Raw genomic sequence first — 6464 nt, forward strand, 5'->3', positions numbered from 1 at the left:
CCAGGTATGTTTCTTTGTTCGAAAAAGCACACACACACACACACACACACACACACACACACACACACACACACACACACACACACACACACACACACACACACACACACACACACACACACAAACACAACACACACACACACACACACACACACAACACACACACACACACACACACACACACACACACACACACACACACACACACACACCATTTAAGACTAAACTTGAGCACTGAATAATGAGAACTCCTGCATATAGTGGCCATTAAGCGTTGCGTTGATGAAGACGTAACATCTGCCAAGACTGGGTCTTTTCTTTTCTTCTGAAAGAAGACGTGCGGAGTTTTCTCCCTTTAATGGACACCCTCGTTTATTCGGCTGTGTTCGAGCGAGCTCTAATATAAACAGCCGAACGTGATCTGTGTACACCCATTACATGTACTGGTCCATGTACACAGGGTTTGAGGATACCCCAGTGGTTAAAGCGTTGCCTCTTTAGAGGGGGATCCTCTCCTCGTCTGAATCCTGAATACCATCTAATTATTCACTCTTGAGTGTCACTGCTGAAGCCTGAATCCCAAATACAAAATTCTCAAAAGTATTGTCAAAATGGTGGTGGTGGCAGCCTCTCTGTAAGCCGAAGACCGGATTCCATACGCGGCACGGCGTACAATATGTGAAATCTCGGTGTGGCCGGCGGAAATATAGCTATAGGCACCGTACGTGCCAACTTGGCGACTTGAGTGGTGTGTGAATATCATTGGCTGCAATCTTCGAAAACCTCTAGCCTAACACGTGATTACAGGTACTATGATCCTGATAACTGGCGATTGATGAATACAGTTATTAGTGTGAACAAATAGCTGGTCAGACCCAAGCAAAGTTCAGCGCATGAGTGAGGACGTTCATGAATTCATCAGGCATTAAAGTTCAGGCAGTACTCTCTCAGGACATTCTTCATTAAACGTCTTCCCAACATGTCAACCGAGGAGGAACGAACAAGATCCGACATGTTTATTTTATAAGTATTTTATTTTACATGTATATTTAATATTAACCGCTTCCGTGGTCTAGTGGGAGAGCGTCCGGAGAGTGGAAGGTCCGCCGTTCGATCCCCGGCCGCGTCATACCAAAAGACGTTAAAAGATGGTACTTGTTGTTACCCTATCTGGCGCTCGGCATTAGGAGGCTAAAACAAGGACTGGTCGGCTCGGAGTCAGTATACAGTGTCTGAGTGGGGTATTCATGTTAAACTGCGGCATGGTATCTCAGTGAGATAGTACAATTAATCGGCATCAGTCCGGACTAGTACAAGCAGCCATACACACACATGAATGCACGTCGCTATATAAATGCAATAATTTTCGACGCGACTTTAAACCCAATTTCACCTCACCTGTTTTAATATTAACAGAAAGGTAACTTTATCAATGTACATAAGTCAATTTTGGACAAAAATATTTCCTCAAATGTTAAACAGACGGTAGTTGTTGATCATTGTTGCACAAAGTTGAAAGAAAATGTTTCAATCCGACTTACATTTCTTTTGATACGAGAAAGCATCCATTACTCATAAACAATATATAACATGTAACATCCGTTATTCATTAAGACTACATGACATGTAACATCCGTTAATCGTTAAGACTACATGACATGTAACATCCGTTATTCATTAAGACTACATGACATGTAACATCCGTTAATCATTAAGACTACATGACATGTAACAGCTGTTAATCATTAAGACTACATGACATGTAACATCCGTTATTCATTAAGACTACATGACATATAACATCCGTTAATCATTAAGAAGATTATAACATGACATCCGTTAATGAGTTAGGATTATGTAACATATAACATCCTTCAGTGATTAAAATTATATAACAAATAACATCCGTTAATTAGTAATAATATATAGCCTACAACATCAGATTTTATATATTATAACATGACATTCGTTAACCATTACAAATATAGTACATATACTATCCGTCAATCATTCCGAATATAAACCATCCCTTAATCATTAATAATATATAACATATAACATCCGTTAATCATAAATAATATATAACATATAACATCCGTTAATCATAAATAATATATAACATATAACATCCGTTAATCATAAATAATATATAACATCCGTTAAAATATGTTATGAAAGCTTGTAATCTCATGTATCAATTCCAAAATGCGATATCGAAGCTGCAGTAAAATGACTGCCTAGTAACGATTGTCACATAGCTCAAAGACATGTTTACACTTTAGCGGCCTCTGTGGAAACACACCCAGCTGAAATTGGTCTGCATTTTTGTTTCATACTGATTATCACGTTTCCTTCGTCAAAGTGAGTGAGTGAGTTGGGTTTTAACGCCGCTTTTAACAGTATTCCAGTTATATCGCGGCGTGTCAGCTTAATGTAGGAGGAAAGCCCGAAGTGATGCAGGTCTCTGACGTTTACCACTTTGGTGAAACCCAAGAGCACGGGTATGGTGCTGACAAACCTAGAAACATAATCGGGGCGAACCGGGATTCGAACCCACAATCATAGGTATCTGGCGTGCCCAAGGGACGCAACGCTACACAGCGAATGAGCAATCTTTATTCATTCACCGTTAAACTTTATACGCCAGCCTTACAGAATGGGTCACAGAGTACAGCCCTAATTTATATTACATGTTGTGAGAATTGTAAATCCATTCGTGTACATTTCGTCACTGTTTTCGTTTTGCGTCCACTGGATACTGGAGACTATTCTCGTGTGTTGGCGCTCTGAATTTAGCTCTCCGACTCGTGTTGTTTCACAAGCTGTTGTTTGACATGGAGCAATTTCCGCCTTCCCCGTGCAGCATAAGCAGTTTCAACATATATATAAAATCATGTATATGAGCTAGATAATTCCACTGTATCATGTATCCAGTTTCAAGTGGCCCTTACGTGATGTGGAAAATTCCATACAGCATGGGCAATTGGTGAAACTCTTGCCTGGATCGGAGCCAAGAGCGTTGTAAGTGGGTAGCGTGGACTTTAAACCCAGATTAAGAAGTATAAACTGTTTCACCTTTTCGTAGCCAAAGATAAACTTAGATCCTATGTTAAACCATGAGCGGTCCACAAACAGTGAAAAATAATTCCGTTGCCCTGACACGAGTAAAGTTTCCTTGGAACTCCCAACGTTACACAGTTTGAGTAGTGATGCTACAGGTACATTAATCACCTGTCTTTGACAGTCTTGGGCTGTTTCATGCGAGCTGGCACCAAAGGACGGTCCTCGGCATGCTCGCACTATGTAACCTTGATGACGAATGGGGAAATGTACACATGACTTTTTTTATGAATCAAATATTATTTTATAGTACATATAGATAATAGACAGTGCGGAAACAGTATTCGTCGAAAAGGGGTGGTCTCAAAAGCATAGAATATTTATAGATAATTGTATTTACGTATCCAGCCACTAGAAGCCAATCACAAACATTTAATGGAGAAATACAAAACAGAGATTTAATGACGGTAACAATACGTTGTTTACTCTGTCGAGTGGTGTTGTGTGGTGAAACTAATATTATATTTTAGGTGAGGTGAAATTGGGTTTAACGTCGCGTCCAAGATTATTGCACTTATATAGCGACGTGCATGCACGTGTGTGTGTTTGTGGCTGCTTGTACTAGTCCGGACTGATGCCGATTTATAGTGCTAGCCCACTGAGATACCATGCCGCAGTTTAACATGAATACCCCACTCAGACACAGTATACTGACTCCGAGCCGACCAGTCCTTGTTTTAGCCCCTTAATGCCGAGCGCCAGACAGGGTAACAACAAGTACAATCTTTTAACGTCTTTTGGATCGAACCCCGGACCTTCCGCTCTCCGGGCGGACGCTCTACCAAAAGACCACGGAGGCGGTCAATATTATATTTTAAGCAAATCATACAGTAGTAGATCCTCAAAGGATGAGGGCAAAGAAAAAAGTGAAAATATATTCTATTTTGTTGTTGTAAATATAAACTGCCAGGCAAAAGAATGTATACACACATGATAGATTGTGGCTTAAAATGAAACAAGGAGGAAACTGGTTATTTGACGGTGATGTTTCTGATACGGGTATCATAGGCGATATTACATGCATGGCAATAGGAACTCAGCAACCCATGCTTGCTGTAAAAGGCGACTATGCTTGTCGTAAGAGGCGACTAACGGGATCTTGTGGTCAGGCTCGATGACTTGTTTGATGCATGTCATCGTATCCCAAATGCGTAGATTGATGCTCATAGTGTCAATCACTGGATTGTCTGGCTCAGACTCGATTATTTACAGACTGCCGTCATATAGCTGGAATATTGCTGAGTGCGGATTTAAACATCAAACAATGTGTGTGTATAAGTCTAAGGCTCCGCAAATCACCGTGCAGAATTGTGTCCCTTAGGCGTGGCAGGATCCGATGATCCTGGCCCTGTTTATATACGATTCTTGTTTTGTCAGCGGTCCTGTTTCACAAAAGCGGTTTAACGTCTAACATGTTGGTTGGTTGGTTTGTTGTTTTATGCCGCGGTCTGTAAGTAATCGAGTGTGGACCAGACAATCCAGTGATCAATATCATGAGCATCGATCCACGCAATTGGGATCGATGAAATGCATTAACCAATTCAGCGAGCCTGACCACCCGATCCCGTTAGTCGCCTTTTACGACAAGCATAGTCACCTTTTACGGCAAGCATGGGTTGCTGAAGACCTATTCTACCCCGGAATCTTCACGGGTCTGTGTGCCACTTGAAGCTTTCCTGCCACATAAAGCTGACAAAGAACTTATATAGCGGCCATACCAGAGTGTAACCCGACTCTCTCATGGTGAACAGCGTGCATGCAGGTCTAGAGTTGACACACGTATAGAAACATTAATAATTCCAACGCTGTTATTTACAATGCATAATGTTTTTAGTTAGTTACTATTATGGAGATGATGCTGTACAATATATTGCGACATATATTAACCCATGTACGCTATGTGGTCTAGTGGTTGAGCATCCGCCCGGAGAGCGGAAGGTCCGGGGTTCGATTCCCGGCCGCGTCATACAAAAAGACGTTAAAAGATGGTACTTGTTGTTACCTTGCCTGGGGCTGAAACAAGGACTGCATTGTCGGGGTAATGTGTCTGGGTGGGCTAGCACTATAAAATCGGCATTGATCCGGACTAGTACTATATAAGTGCTATAATTTTAAACGAGACGTTTAACCCCATTTCAGGCCGCCTCCGACGTCTTGTGGTAGAGCGTCCGCCCGGAGAGCGGAAGGTCCGGGGTTCGATCCCCGGCCGCGTCATACCAAAAGACGTTAAAAGATGGTACTTGTTGTTACCCTGTCTGGCGCTCGGCATTAAGGGGCTAAAACAAGAACTGGTCGGCTCGGAGTCAGTTTACTGTGTCTGAGTGGGGTATTCATGTTAAACTGCGGCATGGTATCTCAGTGAGCTAGCACTATAAATCGGCATCAGTCCGGACTAGTACAAGCAGCCACACACACACACACACACGCGTGTATTCACGTCGCTATATAAGTGCAATAATCTTGGACGCGACCTCACCTTAACCCCATTTCACCTCACCTCACCTACTGACAATAGGTGAACCAAAGTCCGCTTCACTTGTTTACTCCGTTTATCTATCAGGGACCATGTCTAAATAAATTACTGATAGGTGGCCTGGTGGCCCCCAGACTGAAATGAGTGGTCGAAAAATATGGCATCGAATGGGCTTTGAGGAAAGCGAAAACAGGTCCACCCGTGTCAGCATTGTACGTACCCACTTGACCCTCCTGGACACATCAGTCAGTTGCCTCTCGGGTAGAAAGATGTCGGTGACACGGGACAAGTTGTACTGACACTTCACACTGAAGATAAATACGCCATGCCCCATTTTACAATGTCTTCATTTGATAATCCTGTTGCCTGGTGTAGCCTGGATCTTAGAGCGGTGTCACGCCATGCAACACGCTGGCTCCCTTCCCTTCCCTACACATATACACACAGTCACACACACATACACACTGAAAATGTGTGAAAATGACTCCTGAAAATGCAGAAATATTTCTAAAAGCCGGGAATAATACCATGCTCATTCACTCATCCTCCGGGGGCGGTCGGGTAGCCTAGTGGTCAAAGCGTTAGCTCGTCACGCCGAAGACCCGGGTTCGATTCCCGACATGGGTACAATGTGTGAAGCCCATTTCTTGTGTCCCCCGCCGTGATATTACTGGAATGATGCTAAAAGCGGCGAAAAATCAAACTCACTCACTCACTCACCCTCCGCCGCGTTTTTTGATGGATTAATGCTAAAATCGTCGTAAAATCTAATTCACTCACCCACACAATCAATCACTCCAGTACATAAGTACTACTAGTAATTCCTACCGTTGAACTGATCCCTAAATACTTGTATATGTTAATGAAATAT

Source organism: Haliotis rufescens, unplaced genomic scaffold (genome assembly GCF_023055435.1).
Source record: "Haliotis rufescens isolate VD_foot unplaced genomic scaffold, xgHalRufe1.0.p SCAF_8, whole genome shotgun sequence".
In the NCBI taxonomy this organism is placed as follows: domain Eukaryota; kingdom Metazoa; phylum Mollusca; class Gastropoda; order Lepetellida; family Haliotidae; genus Haliotis; species Haliotis rufescens.